The sequence below is a fragment of the Puma concolor genome, chromosome B2, assembly GCF_028749965.1.
Source record: "Puma concolor isolate L17-30 chromosome B2, mPumCon1.1.hap2, whole genome shotgun sequence".
In the NCBI taxonomy this organism is placed as follows: Eukaryota; Metazoa; Chordata; class Mammalia; order Carnivora; family Felidae; genus Puma; species Puma concolor.
The window spans coordinates 106,692,608-106,716,501 of record NC_141671.1 but is presented as its reverse complement, the minus strand read 5'-3'; the positions used below and the strand labels follow the sequence as shown (position 1 = coordinate 106,716,501).

General features: G+C 39.9%; 2 long non-coding RNA genes across 2 annotated transcripts in view; both read left to right on the top strand.

Moving 5' to 3' along the window:
* Positions 1 to 677: 677 nt before the first annotated feature.
* LOC147581169 (uncharacterized) overlaps positions 678 to 23,894 on the top strand; it is a 34,936-nt gene continuing 11,719 nt past the window's right edge. Inside the window, exon 1 of the long non-coding RNA XR_015251494.1 lies at positions 678 to 1,071. This is a non-coding gene — a long non-coding RNA (uncharacterized LOC147581169). The remainder of the gene's footprint in view (positions 1,072 to 23,894) is intronic.
* On the top strand, positions 16,950 to 19,227 carry LOC147581170 (uncharacterized). Its single transcript, XR_015251495.1, has 2 exons — positions 16,950 to 17,335; positions 18,972 to 19,227. It is a non-coding gene; the product is annotated as an uncharacterized LOC147581170 (long non-coding RNA).

Sequence of the window (23,894 nt, the reverse complement as noted above, 5' to 3'; positions counted from 1 at the left end):
AAGCGAGTAGTGTTATGTTTCACTGCATAATTATCTGAAAGGTCAGATAATTTGCATCATATTGGAGAATAGCAAAGAGAATAAACTTTATTATTATATTTTTCTCATGGTTGAATGCTCAACGAAATGAAGTTGGATTTACAACAGCTCTCCTCCTCACAGAAAGGAAAGGGCTGTGGGAGACAGAGAATAGAGAGAGACCAGCATGATAGTGTGCATCCACCCAGCACACAAGTCCCAGAAAGGGGAGATCCCACAGGGAGAAGACCTTTTAAATCAGTGGTAGCTCTTTAAAAACAAACAAAACTCATACATTTCTGGTACGTCAACTATTTTTCCTGGAAACTTAAATCACTTCAGGAGTCACCTGGGGATTGCAAACTCAGAACAATCCCGATTTCCGGAGACTCTCAGTGGCCTCTATCTTTCAAGCCAGCAGACTACTTAGTGACTTTGCTGTTTCTGTGCAGTGCATGAATCACATAGAGTTTAATGGCTTAAAAGAGGAAACGCTAATTCCTTGTGGCCTGTATATATCAAACAACAGAGGCACCTGGAAATGCTACTTTCTTGGTTTGGGATTCAATTAAGATTTTTATCAGGTGCTATGCACATTAATTATATGCTGTGTCACTTAATTTTCATAACAATCTGCGAGTCATTAGGTTGATAACAAAGACAAAGTTGGACAGGAAACTACAAAGGAGTTCAATTTGCTGGCGCTTTCAATGCATCAAAGAGGCTAGAGAGTAGTAGGAGTGGCAATGGCTCTGGAGTGTCTCCTGTCTCTCTTGGGAGGCTGAGGGACCACAAGGAGGCAGCTTAGAAAAGAAGCTAATAAGCTTTGAATATTTTGAGTTTGAGGTTCCTTTGAAGCATCCAAACATCAGATGTTCAGAAGACAGGCCTGAACTGAAGACAGGCTGTGGAGTCATCAATACACGGATAATAGTAGAAGCAGTGGATGTGGATGGCAACATCTGGGGAGAGCATGGACCTCAGGAAATATAAGGAACAAAGAATGTGTAGAAATACCACCATTCAAGAGGCCCCAGGGAACAAAGAGCACAGGTGAGACCGAACTTTTCTTTTTTTTTTTTTTTTTTTCAAACGTTTATTTATTTTTGGGACAGAGAGAGACAGAGCATGAACGGGGGAGGGGCAGAGAGAGAGGGAGACACAGAATCGGAAACAGGCTCCAGGCTCTGAGCCATCAGCCCAGAGCCTGACGCGGGGCTCGAACTCACAGACCGCGAGATCGTGACCTGGCTGAAGTCGGACGCTTAACCGACTGCGCCACCCAGGCGCCCCGAGACCGAACTTTTCATTCACAGACAGAGATGGAAGAAACTGGTTACATGAAAGCTAAGAGTCTCAAGGAGAGCAGAGTGGGCAGAGACATTAGATGCCACAGAAAAGCCAAGAAAGGCCAGAAAAGGGACATTGGGTTTGATTAGGAGAATGTCTCCGCCTCAGAGCAATTTCAGGGCAAGACGGAGGCAGCAGATTTGTTGTAGTGGATTGAGGAGTCAGCAGGAGGTGAGTCACCATGTGATTATTCCAAGATGGTTCTTGGAATTTGACTGTGAATGGAAAGAAACAAAAGATACTTGGTGTAAAGATACTGGGTGGCTGTTGCTCTTTTATTTTTCTTTTTTTAAGAATGCAGGCATTTGAAGCTATAGGAGGCAGGAAATGACCGAGGAAGCAAGGCTCTGAGGAGGTAGAAGGGGTTGGGATCCAGATCAAAACAGTCCGACTCTGAACTGCACAAAAACTACCCTATCCCCTGAGAAGAGAGTAACGAAAGCGAGAGGGCTCATGGTTGGGGATGGGATTGGACATCTTAGGGGAAGACCTTGACAGAGCTCATGAACTGTGGCCTCAATCTTCCCTGTGAAGCAAGATTCAGAGTGTTGGTGGAGGTGGAGGTGGAGGTGGAGGTGGAGGGAATCCAGATGAGAGTACCTTCTGCTCGAAGCCATGGCCCATCCTCTCCCATTCACACCCAGAAATAGAAAATAGCCCAGCCTTCAGGTTGAACGATCATACACATGCCAGGGGAGAAAATACAGATCACCTTGACCTCTGTGCTCTAGTGAACAATTCTCTACCCTCCCACCAACACAAGAGGGATAACATCCTGAGTGGAGGCACTTACCTGAGACTCCACCTGGATCACAAACAGGATTTCCTATGTCTCGGGAGGAAAGAGAGACATTTGGTTCCAGGCCTTTTAGAGAGCTCTATCATGCAGCCAATAGATGTGTGTCCACAAAGTTGCCTCAGCTACTCCAGCATTTGGCAACACAGAAATGACCCTTTAGGAAAGCCACAGAAAGCCCCAAAACTAGACTACCAAGACTTGTAAAGTGATTTTTCCAAAGATGTAAAAGAAATGACATTGTTTCCCTTTGGAAAAGATTTTCCAAGGGTTCGTAGAGAATCTTGTGAAAAGCTAACATAAATGCCACTGTTGGGAGGAAAAACACCCCAGGGAAAGAAGCACAAAAACTGAACCTAATAAGTAAAAGTGTCCACTGACATAATTTTTATTGCTGCAGAGACACTTAAAACCGACAGGAAGAAGAAAATGCCCTCCCCCACCGTCAGCAGTTCCTGAAAACTGTAACCTGTGACTATTCTGTGGCTGCCTAAGGCATTTCAGATGGTCAGGAAAACCTCCAGGTCCAAACAATACACTTTTCAACCCCCTTTCTTTTAAGCTTTCTGAACACCTGCTGGGTTGAGTCCCTCATGAGGATGTCAAATCTAAATGAATGAATGGGGGGGTGGGGGGGGGGAAGGAACTGCAAAACTAGTTACTTGAGTTTAGACAGATCAAGAGGCAATTCTTTGCCAAAAATTCAACCACTCTAGGCCCAGTATTTGATTAAGATGGTGTTTCTGTGCATGGATTGGGCCAGCTGTCTCTTGGCAAGGATTTGTACTCAAATCTAAAGTTAAATGTAGTTGAACATAGTTGAACTACAATAATATGTCTGGTGGCTCCTTCTAGAGAAAGAAGTATTTGCAGTAGACTTGGCTTGGAAGCAGGGAGAAATCCATGCAACAACTCAGAAAGTTCTTTTCAGTTCTGGGATAGTGGACTTTATAGAAAAAGCTATAAAGATAAAAGTTTAGGACCAAACATGGTCTTGGAGATATCTAAAGTATCCTACTTTTTACATTCATAAGTTTACTGAGACCTGAAAGGTTGATAATGTCATGAAAAAGACCCCAGGGAAGAGCAAATTGAATACATAAATACTAGCATATGGAATTGCTTATTCTGATACAGACACAGGCATGTTCTAGTTCCCACTACCTCATCAGGGACCTTATTCTTATCACTTATCCACCTTCACCCTCCACTTGGCTCCTCCTCATAAGCCTAAAAATATATTCAAGACTCTCCCATCCTAGGAAAAACATTCTCTTAACACTGCTTCCTTTCTTCTACTGGCAAACTTTGAGAAAGCATGATGTAGCGGGAAAATGTTCTATGGCCTGAATGTTTGCCTCCCTCTAAATTTCATATGTTAAAGACCTAATCCCCAGTGTGATGGTATTTGGAGGTGGGACCTTTGGGATGTGACTGGGATTAGATTAGGTCTTGAGAGTAGGGCCCTCGTGATGGGGTTAGTGCTCTTAGAAAAAGAGAAAGAGACCCAAGATCTCTTTCCTCCCCTTCCATGTGAGGATATAACAAGGCAGCCATCAACAAACCAAAGAGAGGGTCCTCGCCAGACACGGGATTTGCTGGCATCTTTATCTTGAATATCCCAGCCTCCAGAACTGTGAGAAATAAATGTTTGTTGTTATTTAAGCCACCAAGTCTGTGGAATTTTGTTCCAGCAGCCCTAATTGTCTAAGAAAGAGAGCCAGTTTTGAAAGCGTATAATTCTATGTTGAAATGCTTGCCAGTGCTTACCTTAAATCTCTCGATTCTGACTCTTCTATTGTGTTTCAGCTGACTATTGATCATAAGTCTCTTTCATTCCTCTCCAGCTCCTCTTCCTTCCCCAAATTCTGATATATGCAGGCTCTGTGGTTTGCATTTCTCTTGAGGCCGATGTTTCCCCTGTGTAGAACAATCTGACACAGAAAATGTCACCTCTCTACCCTTTCACCAATCTGCTCCTATTCCCTACTCTACTTATATGTCCCAGAAGCATATATTTGGTGTGTTCAAAAAGCCAGCTCATTATTTCCTCTCACTCCCTGTAAAACCTCTTTTTCCTCCAACATTCCTAAATCCTAGTTAATGGTCCCATTGTTAAAACTAAAAGCCTCCTGTTAATTTCTGACTCCTCCCTCCCTTTTACTTCTCACATTGAATCTGTCGCCAAATTCTTATAATCCTACATCCTAAACTCCTCTTGATCTTTCTTTTGCCCTCAGTCCAGGGCCTCATCTGTTCTCCTTAAGTTGCTTCCTGATGTGATTTTTAATTTCTATTTCACTCTCCACTCTGGAATCAAGTGATCTCTATAATATACAATACAGCCACACTGCAAACTTCTCAGTTTTCCTGTCTGCAAGATAGAGCTTCTAGTACATACTAGACTCCTTATCCATCCAGTGAAGACCAACTCAATCTCTCCTACTTGGTGAAGACTATCCTAAGTGACCCATCTCCCCACCCCACCACTGGACCAAATGAGTTGTCCACTAATTTCTGGTCTCTTTAGTACCTTTTACATGTCTCTACACTATATGCTGAGTATTTGCCTACATGTCTTTCTTCCCAACTAGCCTTCTTTGGCAAAGAGCACATCTTTTTTACCTTTGTATTCCCAGCACCTGGCACAGTTTCTGACAATCAATACTTCTTAATATTTTTTGAGTGGCAAATATAGAATGAATGAATGAAGGAAGGAAGGAAGGAAGGAATGAAATGGTAATTTATAGGTCTTATTGGCCCATTTTGGAAGATTGTTCTCCATTTTATCTTCATGTGACCTTCTATTGCTAACGTCAAGCTTTTAGGGGAAAGTTCTCTGAAATACTGTATAAAACACACGGAATGCATCTGTGATACAGACTCCTTTGACCCTGAGGATACCTAGGGTGCCTTGACTCATCAAGCTAGGAACTGTGGACTCTGCTTTGCTCAAGAAGGTGAGATTAGGCTGGAGACCATAACGTCACTGCACCTTTGCTCTGCCCCTTAATTTTCTGGTGTAACCAGAGTCTCCATGACAAAAGGGTAAATAAATGTTGGTTATTCTACTTGTCCTTTGGCTCCCTCCAGGGCTCATTGTCCTCAAGGCATATGCTCTAAAATTAAAAACCATACGGGCTATAATAGAATGAATGTGCACACATTATCCAAAGAGATTTTATTCACCCTCGTAGGTAAATTGAAATAATCTTAAAAGAGCCACAGTAAAAGTGCTCATTGTATTACCAAGTCTTGCTAAATAATACCTCCACCTGTTCTCTATATATCTCAAGTTCACTTCCCTATACACTGTCACTGCCTTTGCTTTCATCCTGATCACCACAGCAGTGATTTTCTCATCCTGCAACCCCTGGAAACCAACCACTATTTTCTTCATTATGTTATGTGTGAGAGTAGTATTGTAGTTATTCAGGATATTATCATCTCTTGACAGATATATGTTAAAAATTTTTGGAAAAAGATGACATATTTGTGTTTTTCTTTAATTCACAAAAGCATTAATCAAATGACAAAATATTAATTGTAGATGTCTGCACAGGCTATTCATTTGTAATAACTAAAAAATAAAAACAATCAAATGTCTACCTGTAGAGGGCTGATTGAATGAACTATTTCCACATAATGGAGTACTATACTGCCATAAAAAAGAAATGAGTAATATCTTATTTATTGTATGGCATGATGACTTCTAGAATATATTGTCAAGTAATAAAAAGGAAAGTAGAAAAAAGTGTACATATATATTTTTTTAATAGGCTAAATCAAAAACATTTTTTAAAAGGGTACCACTGAGAGAGAGAGAACAGTATGAAAACAATAAGGATAAAAGCTAGATTTCTCAAAATATACCTTTTGGGGTGATTTAGTTTTGTTACCATGTAATCACTTTACATAATAATTAAACATTTGAAATTAAAAGCAGTTCTTAACAAATGAAAGCAAAATTAAATAAATGAATGTAACTACATATTGAATTAGTGGCATAGAGAGAACTAATTCAGGCAACTTTAAACACAGTAATTTGTACAACCTTAAAGGATATACCTTAAGGACAAAAAGGAGCAGAAAAACAATAAAAATAAAAATCCTAAACTTCTCTCGGAAATCAAATTGTCTGTGGCAGTGTTGGTGTCGTTATTTTGAGTCTTTTGGGTATGTATTGTGGTATAAAGAAATGGAGAGGCACCTGGGTGGCTCAGTCAGTTAAGCATCCAACTCTTAATTGTGGCTCAGGCCATGACCTCACAGTTTGTGAGTTCGAGCCACACATCAGGCTCTGAGCTAACAGCGCACACCTGCTTAGGATTCTCTCTCTCTCCCTCTCTCTGCCCCTTCCCCACTCTTGTGTGCTCTCTCTCTCTAAAAACAAAAACAAACAAACAAACAAAAAACCTTAAAAGAAATGTAGTAATCATGTGGTTATTAGGACTTGGGGTTTTGGAAATGAGGAAAAAGAGACAAAAGTTCAGTTAGATAGAGTTAAATTTAATTTTTAAAAAGCCTTGTAGTCCAGATTTGAATAGAAAACTACCAGTATATTTTTATTTTAAAAAATCCAGATATGATACCAAAACACAGGCAATAAAAAATAATAAATTGTAGTACATCAAAATTAAAAACTATGTGCATCAAAGGACACAACAGGGGTACCTGGGTGGCTCAGTTGGTTAAGCGTCTGACTCTTGATATCAGCTCAGGTCATGATCTCACAGTTCGTGAGTTCAAGCCCCAACTCAGGCTCTGTGCTAACAGTGTGGAGCCTGCCTGGGATTCTCTCTCTCCCTCTCTCTCTGCTCCCACCCCCCCCCCCAAATGAATATATAAACTTTAAAAAATACATTTAAAAAGGACACAATTAACAGAATGAAAAGGCACCCTATGGAATAGTACAAAATATTTGCAAATAATATATCTGATAAGGGGTTAACATCCAGAATATATGAAGAACTCCTACAGTTCAACCACAAAAAATAAACAACTCAATGAAAAAAGTAGGCAAATAACTTGAACATTTTTCCATAAAGGACATACAAATGGCCGCATGAAAAGATGCTCAACATCAAACCACTAGGGGAATGCAAATTAAAACTGCAATGAGATAACCACCTCACACTCATTAGGATGGCTATTATAAAACAAAAACAAAAATAAAAACAAAAAAGCAAAAAACAAAACAAGACAAAACAGAAAATAACAAGTATGTTGAAGAGTCAAGAAATTAGAATCCTTGTGCACACACTGTTAGTGGGACTATGAAATGGTGCAGCCCCATGGAAAACAGTGTGGTGATTCTTCAAAAAGTTAAAAATTGAACTAAAAATATGATTTAGCAATTCCATTTCTGGGTTCACACCCAAAAGAATCAAAAGCAGGATTTCGAAAAGATGTATCTGTACATCCATGTTCGCAGCAGCATTATTCACAATAACCAAAAAGTAGAAACAGCCCAAGTGTTCATCAAAGGATAAATGAATAAACAAAATGTGATATATACTTATAATGGAATATTATTCAGCCTTAAAAAGGAAGGAAATTCTGACAGAAGCTACAACATGGATGAACCTTCCATGAGGTACCTAGAGTAGTCAAATGCATAGAAACAGAAAATAGAATGGCGGTTGCCAGGGGCTGGGGAAAGGGGGTTTGGGGAGTCATTGTTTAATGAGTATGGAGTTTTGGTTCTGCAAGATGCTGAAAGTTCTGGAGATGGATGGTGGTGATAGTTACACAACATTGTGAAATACTTAGTACTACTAAGTACACTTAGTAATGGTTAAGATGGTAAATTTTAACCACAATTAAAATCTTTCTAAGCAACGAATCAAATAACTAAAATAAAAAAACTGATATGTTATTTTTTAATGTTTATTTATTTATGTTGAGAGAGAGAGAGAGAGAGGGAGAGAGTGAGCATGGGGGAGGGAAAGAGAGAGAGAGGGAGAGAATGCCAAGCAGGCTCTGCACCACCAGCACAGAACCTGATGAGGGACTTGAACTCATGAACCATGAGATCATGACCTGAGCCAAAATCAAGAGCCAGACACTCAACTGACTGAGCCACCCAGGTGCCCTGAGAATTTATATTTTAAAAAGACATTTAAGGGGCACACCAATTTTACAGTATATGGACCTTATTTGAATCCCAATTCAAACAAGTAATACTTTTATGAGGCAAGTAGGAACTTAAATACTGACTGGATAGTTGATGATATTAAGAAATTATTGTTGTTTTTTAAGTGTGATAATGATATTGAGGGCTTTGCTTTTTGGAGTAGTTTTTGTTTTAATTGAGACTTTGGTTTTATAGAGCAGTTTTAGGTTCACAGCAAAATTGGGGGAGAAGGTACAGAACTTTTCCCTTTATCCCTTGCCCCTACACATGCACAGCTTTCCCCATTACCAACATTCTCCACCAGAGTGGTATATGTTACAACTCACAAAGCTATACTAACACATCATAATCACACAGAGTCTGTAGTTCACATAATGGTTCACTCTTGGTGGTGTACATTCTGTGGATGTTTTACGTATTCTTTTCTAAAATATATACTTTACAGAAGGAATTGTATGACATTTGGGATGTGTCTCAACATAATCTGGGAATGGAGGGAAGTGTGTTGGAGAGTAGATAAGATTGGTAATGAGTTGGTAATTGTTGAAACTGACTTAGAGGTACAAGAGGCTTCCTTATGTTATTTTCTCTACTTATGTTTATTCTTGAAATTTCCCATAATAAACACTTTTTTAAAATGTTTACAATTCTACTCTGTCTCTCTCTGTCCCAAAAATAAATAAACGTTGAAAAAAAAATTAAAAAAAAAAAAGGGGCGCCTGGGTGGCGCAGTCGGTTAAGCGTCCGACTTCAGCCAGGTCACGATCTCGCGGTCCGTGAGTTCGAGCCCCGCGTCAGGCTCTGGGCTGATGGCTCAGAGCCTGGAGCCTGTTTCCGATTCTGTGTCTCCCTCTCTCTCTGCCCCTTCCCCGTTCATGCTCTGTCTCTCTCTGTCCCAAAAATAAATAAACGTTGAAAAAAAAAAATTTAAAATGTTTACAATTCTGAAATCTATGTTTATAGTGGTTCATTACACAGAGAAACACATTTCTCTGTGTTTATATAATATATATAATTTTCATAATATGTACTTTAAAAATCCTTCACCAGAATGATCCATCCATATCCAGTGGTATCACCAATTTCCTTACTACCTCTCCATTGTCTACAGGGCTAAGTGTAAGTTCCGTATGATGACAAATGAAGTGCTCGGTGAGCGGCCCTCTGCTTTGCTGTCCAGCCTGCATTCAGGGCAATGCTAAAGTAATTCGGTTCCTAAATACACAATGCTGTTCATGCCTCTGTGCCTTTTCACATGGTCTTCCTTGCTCCTGGAATGCTCTTCCCCTGCTTGTACACCTGACAAACAATTCATCTTCCAAAAACCTCTTCAGGGCTCATGTTCTCTAAAACCTTCCTTTATCATCTCTCACAACTCTTTAGTCAGTTTATATCTTGCTTCATTCCATAAATATCTTATGCAGCTCCCAGAAAAATTATCACTCTACTATTTCTCGGACATGTATAAACATTAATAATCTTCACACAAATTTCATTGCATTATAGTTATTTGATTATGGGGTTGCCCCCCTCACTAGACTATGATAGTATAATGGATGCTTGATAAATATTTATTAAATCAAACTGGCTCCTGCTTCAAAAACTTTTGGGTGACATTGCAAAGAGAAGGCAAGGCTACAATGAACAAAACCTATTCAATAATTAGAATATTGCTTTCCATACTCTACATCAATAGAGAAAACAAAATAGTCACAAGAACTGATTAAATAGATAACAAAAGATCTTGTTTCATCTCAGAACACAAAAAAATTCTTCTCAAAGAGCAAATCACTAAGAGTCCAGTCATATTTTTAATGATTATTTAAGTGATTATTTTAATCACTTCAGAAAACATGGAAAAATCTTAAGCAGAAGTTAATAAGTAGATATTCCTCTCTGTAGATGTGAGAACCTCATTTGGAGGACACCTGAAAGAGAATTTGGCACTCCAAAAGATGTAAAGCACCAATTAGTAACATTGGTAACATTTGCAGATTCTCACCATACATTTTAATGATTATTTTAGTAATTCTCCTGTTTCTCTTTTCTTGTTAAGTTTTACTTATTAAAAATGTATTCACACAAACAATTTAAAGAGCCAGATAAGAATATAAATCATTTCCTACCACTCCTTGACCTTCACCAGTCCTGCTTTCCACCATTTCCGGCTTCATATCAGCACCTCCTTTCTACTCTTGTCAACCGGTTCTTCTGGAATCTACTTCATTTTTGTCCATAATATGCTTATATAAGCTCTTTCTTGATTTTTCCGTTTGAGGCACCATTTTTTTAAATTTCCACATAGAAATGCAAGGCTTTCTCACACCCAGCCTTCATCCTAACCACACACATATACAAACTTCCTGACCCTCTTCCCTCTTATTATGTGGAATTGGACTTAGACGAGTATTCTGAGGTTCCACTACCATGACTGTGTAAACACTATAGACCACTGGACCATGTAGCATACCAAGAGTAGATTTCCCTGGAGTTAACGATAGAATCATTTTCACATTTTCTGAGCTTTCTCTATTCTTATCACTAGTCTTCAAACTCTTCCCCCATTTGAATATATCTTCTCTCAATATTATTCAGTACATTAACTTTTCTATCAATGTATCTTCTTAAAGAAGTCTCAAGCCTTCTGATGTTGTCTCCCTACTTAGCTGTTGCAGTGGGGGGAAAAAAACGGACTCAAAATTTAAACTGAGATTTTAATATTGCTGAGAACTGCACACAGGAAGGAAGGAGAGGTTCTCCCCAGCCAGTGGCTGGGCATATTCAAATTCCATTTCCTTAACCCATCAAAATTATAGCTCTTTTTACTCATGAGTACATTCTAAAACGCTCTTGAAAAATTGCCTCATGGCCAGCAGCAGAAGAGGAGTCTACGATGCTCAGGTGGAGAAAATGAGATGTAATGTCACTTAGGAACGTTAGGGAGGGTGGACCTTATAGTAGTCGAGTTACCAAATTTCAGTAGGCTATGTATTAGTTACTTTTTGCAGTGTAACCAATATCCTCAAAACTCAGCGACTTGTGACAACAATTTATTATCTCACAGTCTCTGTGGGCCATGAATTCAGGAACAGCTCAGCTGGGTGGTTCTGGTTCAGGGTTTCCCTCAAGGCTGCAATCGGGACATCAGTGAAGTCTGCAGCCGTATGAAGACTTGAGGATTTTACTCTAAGACAGGCCACACCCGTGGCTGTGGGCAGGAGGTTTTAGTTTCTCACCACAGGGGCCTCTCCAGGGGCTGCTTCATCATCCTCACAGCTTGGCAGTGAATTCCATCAAAAGAGCAGTCCAGGAGAGAGTGAGAGAAAGGAGGCTGCAACACCTTTTACAGTCCATTCTCTGAAGGCACATATCATCCTTTCCACTTTTTCCTATTCTTCAGAAGTGAGTCAGTAAGTCCAGCATACAACCAAGGGAGAGAATTCATCTCTACCTCTTGATGGTAGGCATGTCACAGAATCTGGGGATCCATTGTAAAGCCACCACACGTTATTTGAAACAGGTTGCAATGATTTTTTTTTTTTAGCGAAATATTAAAAACTCATAATTTTGTCAAAAATTTGACTTTCTCCCTGTCTAACCCTTGACTAACCCACCCGGGGCTAATCTTGTTATGGAGGGCTGCATTGCCATCATATTTTTTTTTTTTTTTGTCTATTTATTTATTTTGAGGCAGGGGGAGGGACAGAGAGAGAGGGAGAGAATCCCACGCAGGCTCCGTGTGGTCAGCACAGAGCCCAATCTCACAAGGCACAGCACAATCTCACAAGGACGCCTAAACCCAGTGTTCCAAAATTGCACCATGATGCACTTCACTGTGGGTCTGTATCCTTCCACTGTACTGATCACTCGATGGAACTCTTCAATCTAGAAATCCATGTCCTTTCATCTGGGGAAAACATATTGAATTATTTCTTTGGTGATATCTTATTCTATCCTACCTCTTTCTCCTGTTTCTCCTAGAATCTTATTAGTAGGATGACAGATATCTTAGACTAGTTTTCTAATTTTTTTCTTACTTTTCTCTCTTGTCCATCTCTTTATCTCCATCCATACTTCCTGTGAGATTTCCTCCAAGTCTATCTTCCAATCCTTCTACTGAATTTTTAATTTCTGCTGTCATGTTAATCTCCAAGAACTCTTTTGTTCTCAATTGTTTTCTTAATACCATTCTATTCTCATTTCATATATGTAATGTCTCCTCTTATATCTCTAAAATCATTATGGTAAGGTTTTTTTAAGTTTTCTAAAAAATATAATTTCTGGGGCGCCTGAGTGGCGCAGTCGGTTAAGCGTCCGACTTCAGCCAGGTCACGATCTCGCGGTCCGTGAGTTCGAGCCCCGCGTCAGGCTCTGGGCTGATGGCTCGGAGCCTGGAGCCTGTTTCCGATTCTGTGTCTCCCTCTCTCTCTGCCCCTCCCCCGTTCATGTTCTGTCTCTCTCTGTCCCAAAAATAAATAAACGTTGAAAAAAAAAATTAAAAAAAAAAATAAATAAAAATAAAAAATATAATTTCTGCTTCTTCTAAGTAGCCTTTTTCTTTGTTTTGACTTCTGTCTTTCATACTTTTTTCAAATCTCTGGAGATCCTTGGTTAGCCTCTCAAATTGGATAAAATATGAACTTTGGTAGAGTTTGGAGGTTATGGACTACAACATAGGATAATAACTGGAGGGGGCACTTAAATGTGAATCTTAAAATGTGTTGTTTTATTGAAATATCTTTTCTTGGGCAGTAAGATTTGCTAGATACAGATCCTCTGACCTACTGCCTAGAGAATAAAGGCCTGAATGCCAGTATTCTGGAAACCAGGTTGGGTAAGAAGGCTAGGGGGGAAAAAATTTGGTATGTACATTTTAGCTTAATTCCCATTTGCTCAATATACTGACTCTGTCTTCAACTAGCCTAGTGTTCCCCAGTTCAGAAATCTCTTCTAGGGGCATCTGTGTAGCTCAGTTGGTTGAGCATCTGAATCTTGATTTCAACTCTCCTGGTTTGTGGGTTTGAGCCCTGTATCAGGCTCTGGGCCGGCAACAGAGCCTACTTCAGATCCTCTGTCTCCCTCTTTCTCTGGCTCTCCCCAGCTCACACTTTCTCTCTCCCAAAAGTAAATAAACATTTTCTTAAATAAATAAATAAACATAGGAATTAATAGAAAAAAATCTGCTCAAAAAACTGCATCTAGAGATTGAAATTGCCATCTTTTTCTAGGTTACAGAGAAGCAGTTGTCCAGCCACTTGGAATGGGGACAGAGATCTGAGAGACCAATTCTTTTTTTTTTTAATTTTTTTTTCAACGTTTATTTATTTTTTGGGGGACAGAGAGAGACAGAGCATGAACGGGGGAGGGGCAGAGAGAGAGGGAGACACAGAATCGGAAACAGGCTCCAGGCTCTGAGCCATCAGCTCAGAGCCCGACGCGGGGCTCGAACTCACGGACCGCGAGATCGTGACCTGGCTGAAGTCGGACGCTTAACCAACTGCACCACCCAGGCACCCCTGAGGGACCAATTCTTAAAGAAGCTTTCAACCAATGCTGTTTTTTGCCCCCACCACCAGAGGTGACTGGTGCTGCTAATTCCTGAGCTTTTTTTTTTTTTTTTTGACAAATTCCATGGTAAAAATCATTTCATTTCTTTTTTAATTTTTTAAAAATGTTTATTTATTGGGGTGCCTGGGTGGCTCAGTCGGTTAAGCGTCCGACTTCGGCTCAGGTCATGATCTCGCGGTCCGTGAGTTCGAGCCCCGCGTCGGGCTCTGTGCTGACAGCTCAGAGCCTGGAGCCTGTTTCCGATTCTGTGTCTCCCTCTCTCTCTGACCCTCCCCCGTTCATGCTCTGTCTCTCCCTGTCTCAAAAATAAATAAACATTTAAAAAAAAATGTTTATTTATTTTCACAAGAGAGACAGAGCGCAATCATGGGAGGGGCAGAGAAAAAGGGAGACAGAATCTGAAGCAGGCTCCAGGCTCTGGGCTGTTAGCACAGAGCCCAATGCGGGGCTTGAACTCATGAACTGTGAGATCATGACCTGAGCCGAAGTCAGACACTTAACCAACTGAGCCACCCAGGCACCCCAAAATCATTTCATTTCTTATCTTTCTCAAGTTCTGGCTTGGGATTTAGATTTTTCAGGTCCATTAGGAAAATTGCCATTTACCATCTGCTTTGTAACTTCTAAAAATTGTGTTATTTTCTTCTCTCTTGTTCTCCATTTGCTTTCTGATGTAAAAAAAGATCTCTATACTTTTGTTTTATTGTGGTGGAATACATACTTTCAAACCAACAGTTTTAACCAGAAGTACCTCTTTCAGTTGTCTTTCACTGCCAATAATCATATTTACCAAGCATTGATTTTAATAAGTGTAAATTGTTCAACCTCAAGTTGGAGTGAGAACATAGAGGACCTGTAATAAAGGTTTAGATTTTAGGAAAATAAAAAACTTTGATAGAAGAGCTTCCTTGTGTATCTGCAGGGAGAGACAGGCAGTTTCTAGCTGGGATAGATGTGATTATGAGGCTGGAAAATTGTGGAATTCTGTTGGTATTAACAGTGGCAAACAGATTTAAAGTTAAAGAATGTGAACTCATTTAATGTTAGTCTTCTTAGGGGCACCTGGGTGACTCAGTTGGTTAAGCATCCGACTTCAGCTCAGGTCATGATCTCAAGGTTTGTGAATTTGAGCCCCACATTGGACTTTGTGCTAACAGCTCAGAGCCTAAAGCCTGCTTCTGATTCTGTGTCTCCCTCTCTCTCTGCCCCTCCCCCACTCACACTCTGTCTATCTCTCTCACTCTCTCTCAAAAGTAAACAAACATAAAAAAATAAAAAATAAATAAAGTTAGTCTTCTTGGATTGCATATGAATTGAATAGGAACAATCATCTCATCAAGAAATCTTGAGCAGAGCTGGGAGCTGAGAAAGGATTTAAGATTATTTTGATTTTTGAGAGGAAAAACATCTGGTTTTGATTTTATGCACTACCCTCTCTCCAAGCGTTTTTAAGTACCTTTAAAGATGCCTAGACAGATGACGATCTTGTCTCTGTGAAATAAAGTGTCATTTAATGAATCCGGAATGTACCCATCTACTTGTTTGGCCACTGAAATAAGTTGCCCTACAGCTTGACCATGTCTCAGACTTGAGTTTATTCAAGCTGCTATTTTTGTTTTTGTTTTTTTTTTTTTTTTTTTTAATTTTTTTTTTTTTTCAACCTTTATTTATTTTTGGGACAGAGAGAGACAGAGCATGAACGGGGGAGGGGCAGAGAGAGAGGGAGACACAGAACGGGAAACAGGCTCCAGGCTCTGAGCCATCAGCCCAGAGCCTGACGCGGGGCTCGAACTCACGGACAGTGAGATCGTGACCTGGCTGAAGTCGGACGCTTAACCGACTGCGCCACCCAGGCGCCCCAAGCTGCTATTTTTGGACAGACCATGTGATTTAAGAATACTATGAAGTAAGCCAAACAACAGTTGATTTTCCATCTGCCTCTCATTATCTAAGGTAATGTTTCCCAAACTATGTCCTGTAGAACATCAGAAACCCAAATTGTTGATGCGTACTCCTTGGAAAAAACAAACAAACAAACAAACAAACAAACAAACTTTTGTCTATTAAGTTTTGTTTCTTTACTATATGTAAGTAAAATATTAAATATATTTATACAATTATTTTTCTTACTCTATAATCAGCCTTTAAGAAATGCAGTGCCAGAGTGCTTGGGTGGCTCAGTCAGTTAAGGTTCCAACTCTTGATTTCAGCTCAGGTTATGATCTCATGGTTCCTGAGATCAACCCCACGTCAGGCTCTGCCCTGACAGCGTGGGGCTTGCTTGGGATTCTCTCTCTCTCTCTCTCTCTCTCTCTCTCTCAATGTCTCTTTGCCCCTCCCCCGCTCATTCTGTCTCTCTCTCTCTCTCTCTCTCTCTCTCTCTGTCTCTCTTTATATATATATAAACATTAAAAAAATAAAATGTTTTATCTCAATAAGTTTTAAAAATATTTGGTCTTTCTCAGTTGTTTTTATCAGTTGTTTTGCTGTATTGTGACATTTGTAAGACAATCAGTTTTCTTTTTAAGTCTTTATAAGGCATAAAATCATGCTGAGGAGAGAAAACACAGTTCATATGACACAAAGAGGTATGTGACCAAGTGCTACAGTGAGTTTCAGAGATGAAGTCATTAAGAGCTCAGGGAAAGAAGTTATGTGGACGGATGTCATCAGGGAATGCTTTGAATAGAAAACGTGATTTGAAAGAGGGCTTGAGGGCGCCTGGTGGCTCAGTTGGTTAAGCGTCTGACTCTTGGTTTCAGCTCAGGTCATGATCTCATGGTTTGTGAGTCTGAGCTCCATGTCAGGCTCTGAACTGCCAGTGTGGAGCCTGCTTGGGATTCTCTCTCTCTCCCTTTCTCTGCCCCTACTCTGAACTCTCTCCCCACCCCCCTCTCAAAATAAATAAACCTAAAAAAAAAAAAGAAAGGGGGCTTGAAAGACAGAAAATTATGTGCACGTTCCTACATGTCTCACTAGTATGCCAAGAATGCAAGGCTATGATTGCTTTTTACCCAGGCCATTTCTCAGAGTGTGTTTGCAGCAAGCAACATGGAGAGGTGAAATAGTTTCCCTCTTGGACAAAGAGCAGGCTTGATTACTATTTTTATACGATGGTGGTACCCCAAGCTCTGTGTTCTCTCAAGTAACATAATCCACTCAGTGTGATGGAATTTGGAGGTGATTAGGTCATAAGGGCAGAGAACTCATTAATGGGATTAGTGCCCTTATATAAGAGACTCCAGAGAGCTCCCTTGTGCCCTCTACCATGTGAGAAGACCCCTATCTATGAAACAGGAAATGGGCACCCACCCGACACGGAATTTGATGATATCTTAATCTTGGACTTCCCAGCCTCCAGAACTGTGAGAAATAAGTTTCTATTGCTCATAAGCCACCCAGTCTACAGTACTTTGTCTCCAGTGACTAAGCTGTTAATCATGGTATTACAAAGACTCCCACACACAGTAGGTATCCTCAATATATGTTTGGATGTTTCTTGAATGACTGAAAATGAATATATTAAGAAGATAACGGTGACCATGAGGGGATTGGTTAATGAGGCCCAAAACTTGACAAGGAGAATTACTTTAAAGTGATTTGCAGAGTTTTAAAAGCAATTTGTAATTATACAATTTCTTTTGAGTATATTAAGCTCATTTATCGCCATTATTAATAATCTTATCAAACCAAGTTTTCTTAAATTAATATTCTCCTAGCAAAAAGAAACGAAAAAAAACTATCAAAAACGTACTAAAGGCACCATAAAATAACTCATGTACATACTCACACACACACACACTCATGTACACACACACACACACACACACACACACACACACAATGCACACACGCACACATACACATATACTTTTCACCTGACTTTAATTCCACAGTAACATATGCTATTAAGTCTTGGGCATCATTTTTCTAATTCCAGGGCATCTATAGTCTTTGTTTTAAATGTTTTTTAACGTTTTTATTTATTTTTGAGACAGAGACAGAGCATGAGCAGGGGAGGGGCAGAGAGAGAGGGAGACACAGAATCTGAAGCAGGCTCCAGGCTTTGAGTTGTCAGCACAGAGCCGGACGCAGGGCTCGACGCGGGGCTCGACGCACGGCTCGAACTCATGGACTGTGAGATCCTGACCTGAGCCAAAGTCAGACGCTTAACCAACTGAGCCACCCAGGCGCCCCCAGGCCATCTATAGTCTAAAAGGGAGTATCACTTCCTCTTTTTGGAATCAGCATGTTCTTGCCTTCCATTGATTACCCGGTGTATCCAATGGTCTTGCTCAGTAATCAATTGATTTAGGCTTTGTAGGGAATGTGTGAGGTGGTTATTCAGTTCATTTAGGGTAAAACCCAAAGCCCTTATTCTGGCCCAAATGCTTTTTATGATCTACTGGCTAACTTCTCACCCCTTCCAGTCTCTGCCCAAAGGTGACTTCTCGGTAAGGACAACAACTCTCTAAATTCCAGCATTTCTAATGCCTCTTAGAGTGTTCTCCTTTTTCTTTTCTTCCTCACGGTATTCTTCTCTTCCTTACCTTCAATTATTTGCTTATTTATTATCGTTACTGTTTGTTATCTCTCTCTCCCCTTAGAATGTAAGCCTCACAAAGTCAGGGTCTTTGCTGTTGGTTCATTAATGTATCCCAAGTACCTAGTACATGCTGGAAGCAAAGCAGGCACTAAATAAATATTTGTTAGTCTAAATGAGTGAATAATAATGAAATCACAGAAATCAATAGGAAATATTTGCCCAAATCAATCAATATTTGCCCAAATATTAAAAAATGGGCAAAAGGCTTAAATAGGCATTTCATAAAAGAGGATATCCAAATGACTAGTAAACCTAGGAAAAGATGCCGAAAGCCTTTCATGGTTAGGGAGATGCCAATTAAACACACAATGAGAAATACCATTACATACTCACTAGAGTGACAAACAATAAATAATTGGAAATACCAAGTGTGGCAGAGGTGAGAAGCAGTGGGAACCCTCATAGTAGCGTACATTGGTATAACACTTATGGCAAACATTTGATATTATCTAGCAAACTGGAATATATACATGACCTCATGCTTTCATCTATTCCAGGAACATACCTTGAAGCAACACTTGCACATACCTACCAGAATTCAAATACAGGAACGGTCACTCCAGCATTGCTCACAAACGCCGGAAATTGGGAGCAAACCAAATGTCCATCAGCAGTTAAATGGATAACTAGATTGTGGTATATTCAGGTAGTAGAATACTATCCAGCAATCAAGACAAATAAGTTGTTCTAGGCATACTATGGATGAATCTATCAAATAAAAGCAAAAAAGATGATAAAACAATTCATAGAGAACCAATTAGAAAGTGATTTCACTCATACAAAGTTCCAAAACAGACAAAAATAAACATTAATAATTTAGGAATGCGCACATAGGTGGTAAAACTATAAATAAAAGTAAGGTAATGAGGGCGCCAGGGTGGCTTAGTTAAGCATCTGACTTCAGTTCAGGTAATGATCTCACAGTTCATGAATTCAAGTCCCACATCGGGCTCTCTGCCATCAGCACAGAGCTTGCTTCAGATCCTCTGTCCCCCCCTCTCTCTGCCCCTCCTCTGCTTGTTCTCTTTTCTCTCTCAAAACTAAATAAACTTAAAAAAAAAAAAAAAAGTAAGAGAATGATCTCTCCCCGCGCCCCCGACCGCCTGCCGCCCACATTTAGGCAGAGAGAGTTGACCCTGTGAAGTGACACTCGGGCAGGTGTTTTCTGGGTTGCTGGAGATGTCCTCTCTCTTTCCCCTCTGTGGCGGTTACGTAGATGTTTACTGTGTAATTATTTTTTTAAATGGACACAAATGTTTCATATACTCTTCTCTATGTTTGATAACCCACAATTTTTAAAATGACAATAAATTGCCCAATTTTATAGAGATTTCTTTCATTCAGAAGTTTTTCATGTTTTATTCCTTGTGGCAAAGGATCTTGATAGACAATACCCCTTTTTTGATACAGGTCTCTTTCTTTAGATAAGAATATAATATCATCAGTTCCACAGCCCTTATATTGCAATTCACAGGAGATATTTCGTAAGGCGACAATGAGGAGGAAGGGACAAAATAAGATCAACTACAGGCTTAGCTTTCAGGGCAGACCCAGTTTTGGACACATGGTAAGCACCCAATGGAAGCTTGCTGCTGACTAAATAGGCAGTGGCGGCTGGGGCTGACTCAGACAGGGAGTATTTCTCAATCTTTGTTTTAGGAAGAATTCTGTACAATAGGCCACCTGGTAGGTAAGATGTTGTGAAACTTAGGGTTCCCAGATGTTTTCCAGCCAGAGACATTTGTGGGGACATTGTGTAGACATCTGTCTACAAATGTAGACAGTTGTATATAATTCTGTTTGCAGATGCTCCCTCAGGACTTGCTTCTTTAGTTTGTAGAGCATTGATATTTTGATCTATGGCTTTGGATGGAGCAAAGAGATCATGCCTAATCTTATGAGGCTCTGTAAACTGTGTATCTTGCCTAACTCAACGCAGTGTGGAGTCATCTCTTAAAACAATATGGTTGTTTTGCAGCAAATATTATTAGTAGATGCTGTGTCTGAATCTCTTCTAAGCTGAAGCCTTTAGGGCAGCATAAAGCCAGGGTGATCATAAAGAATCAGTTGGTGAGCCAGCAAATAAATACAGTTGACCCGTGGACAACAGAAATATGAACTGCACAGCCCCACTTGTACACAGATTTTTTTCAGTACAGTATAATACAGTAAATGTATTTTCTCTTATGATTTTCTCACCTTATGATTTTCTTTACTCTAGATACAGTAAATAATACATGTAACATATAAAATGTGTGTTAATCAACTGTTTATGTTATCATGAATGCTTCCAGTCAACAATAGGCTATTCGTACTTAAGTTTTAGGGGAGTCAAGGGTTATACATGGATTTTCGACTGTACGAGGGTCAGCGCTTTGAAGCCCCAATTGTTCAAGGATCAACTGTATACACCCAGTGGAGAAATGCTTCGTAAGCCCATGATGTGGCCTGTTTGTGGCTGGACTCCAAGGAGTAGTGATAGTGGTGACCATGTTCCCACCATGAAATAACTTCTGTGTCCTGATTCCCTATGTTTATTCAAAGTGGTCTCAGGTATCAAGAGTTGCCAAGTTCCTGGATGAGATGAAAAATAGTAGGGGTCACTAAGGACATCTGCATCTTTTCTGCTCACAAGGGCACATGGGCTAAAAAGGGACAAAACTGGCCCAGTAATAAGGACAACAGGTGGCCACTCTGAACCACACTATCCAGACAGGCTCAGTCCACTAACTTTATTTAGTTCTGCCTGCCATTGACTGTATGACCTTGGTCTAGTAATGTAACCACTCCAACCTTCAATTCCTCACTTGTACGTGCGAGTGATGTGTTTTGTGGGTACCCTACAACGTTGTAAAAATGAACTGAAGAGAAAGATATAAAGCTTCCTGTTGACTGCAAAGCCCTACACCATTGTAAGGGTTCTTTTTAATCTTTTCTAACTACACAGTTAACATTTATTATTCATTACAAAAAACATCCAAAGATCAAAAACACATGAGGTTTTTGTTTGTTCTGGAGTTGGTTGTTTTTTTGTTTTTGTTTTTGTTTTTTGGTTTTACGTGTTTTTTTTTTGTTTTTTTTTTTTGTTTTTGTTTTTGTTTTGAGAGAGAGAGAGAGCGGGGGAGAGGGGCATAGAAAGAGAGAGAGAGAGAGAGAGAGCGAGAGAGAGAGAGAATCCCAAGTAGGCTCCACACTCAGCATGGAGCCCAATGGGGGCTGGATCCATGATCCTGGAATCATGACTTAAGCCAAAATCAAGAATCAGACGCTCAACCGACTGAGCCACCCAGGTGCCCCCAAAAGACATAAGACTTAAAGAAAAACTCCTCTGCCTTATTGCTAGTCTTTAGAATTGACCAAATTTGACAATTTGTTGCTTATCTTTATATACTTTATGAATGCATGTGTTTATATATGTGTAGGTATATTTTTTTTAACAAAAAAGCATAACTCTTTTCTAATTCTAAAAATTCTAATCAGCTGAATTTTTTTATGAGAGAAACTGTTACATAGGGACATGGAACAATGATATTTAATGTGAAAAAGCTGCAGAACCACATTTATAATACGATAATATTTGTGTAGACACAGCCTATGGCTTCCTCTGGTAAAACTATATTGCAAAGGAATGAGGTAAGTGTACGTTTTACTTCACATAGTTCTCTAGTGTTATCATTTTTTTTCTTAAGCATATATACTTGAACAATAATTAATAAAGACTGTGCAAGAGGAAGTAAACAAAATGGAGACAATATACTGTAAGATGTAAGTGCCCATGTTAGACCAGAGGGGGGGGGAAGCATTGAAAGAGAAGAATATACAAAAGAAATGGGAAGATGAAATAAAGGAAGCAAAAATAAAAGTAAGGATGATACGAATTTCAAAATTATTCATTAGGGAATAGAAAATAAAACTGGTCATGTAGTTTCTGCCACTAACCTTCTTATAATATAGACTCACTAACAGGATATTCAGTTCGGCTGACAAGTTCTTTTAAACGATCCTGTGCAACAAAGGGCAAATAGAGCCCAAGACAGAGATCTGTTCAGAGAGGAAGAAGGGCTAAATAGGCCCAGTGCTCAATTCCTTTACAGTTTAAAGTTTTCATATTTTATTTTTTTTAAATGCACAAAACAGCCATAAATTTGGGAGATGTGCGGGAATGACAAGCTAATGTCCCCTGATATTGTCAAGCACCCAACTCTTGATTTCAGCTCAGGTCATGATCTCACAGTTCATGAGTTCGAGCCCCGTGTCGTGCAGAGCCTGCTTGGGATCCCCTCTTTCTCCCTCTCTCTCTGCCCCTTCCCCCCACCTCTCTTTCTTTCTCTCTCTCTCTCAAAAAGAAATAAACTTAAAAAAAATAATTTTGTGGGGTGCCTGGGTGGCTCAGTCGATTAAGCGTCCGACTTCGGCTCAGGTCATGATGTCACCGCTTGTGGGTTTGAGCCCCGTGTCGGGCTCTGTGCTGATGGCTCATAGCCTGGAGCCTGCTTCGGATTCTGTGTCTCCCCCTTTCTCTCGGCCCCTCCCCCACTCACGCTCTCTGCCTCTCAAAAATAAATAAACATTAAAAAATAATTTTGTCTACAGATACTGTGGCTCTCAATAAGTGTATCCCTTCTCTCCATTAACAAATCCTGTCATGTCTATGTTCAAAATTTACCTTGACTCTATTCACTTTTTCTATCTTCATCACCAGTGACCCACTTCAAATTCACTCCTACCTATTTTCACTGCAGTGGCCTCCTGATGAGTCTTTCTGTTTCCATGTTGGCTCTGTCTCTTCCCCCATGCCATTCCTTTTTCCACAAGAAAATTAGAACAGTCTTCCTAAAATGCTCATGGGATGAAAACCAAAACCCTTCGCATGACTTAGAGGACCCGCACCACCTGTCCCTTGCTCCTTTTTTCCAATCACCTCTAACTAAGGCTTCCAGCTGCGCTCAGATCTTTCTCACCTTAGTCTTTGCCATGCTGTTCCGCAAACTGAAATGCTCTTCCGTTCCTCAGGTTTCAGTTTCTCACAGAGTTCCCAGCCCCCTCCTGTACTCTAAATCAGGCCACAATTGGTATTTCTATATTTACTTGCATGCTATGGGTTTCATCTGACTTCCCTACACTGTCAAAACTGTATAATGACTATACAGGGGGCTCAGAACATGATCCTTTCTACTTTTGTGCATATTTGAAATTTACCAAAATAAAGTTTTAAAATCTGCCCTCTGACCCTACAAACTCAAACCAACAGTTAGGCTTGCAATTGTCATTTTCCATATTTTGTATTTTTAAAACATTGACTTTCCTGTTCGTGATAATTTTTTGTTTGTTTAGTACCCACATTAGAGCCGTCAGAGGCGGTATTTTAAAGTTTGAAACAATGTATTATCTTCAAGAAAGTGAATTTGAAACTAACATCA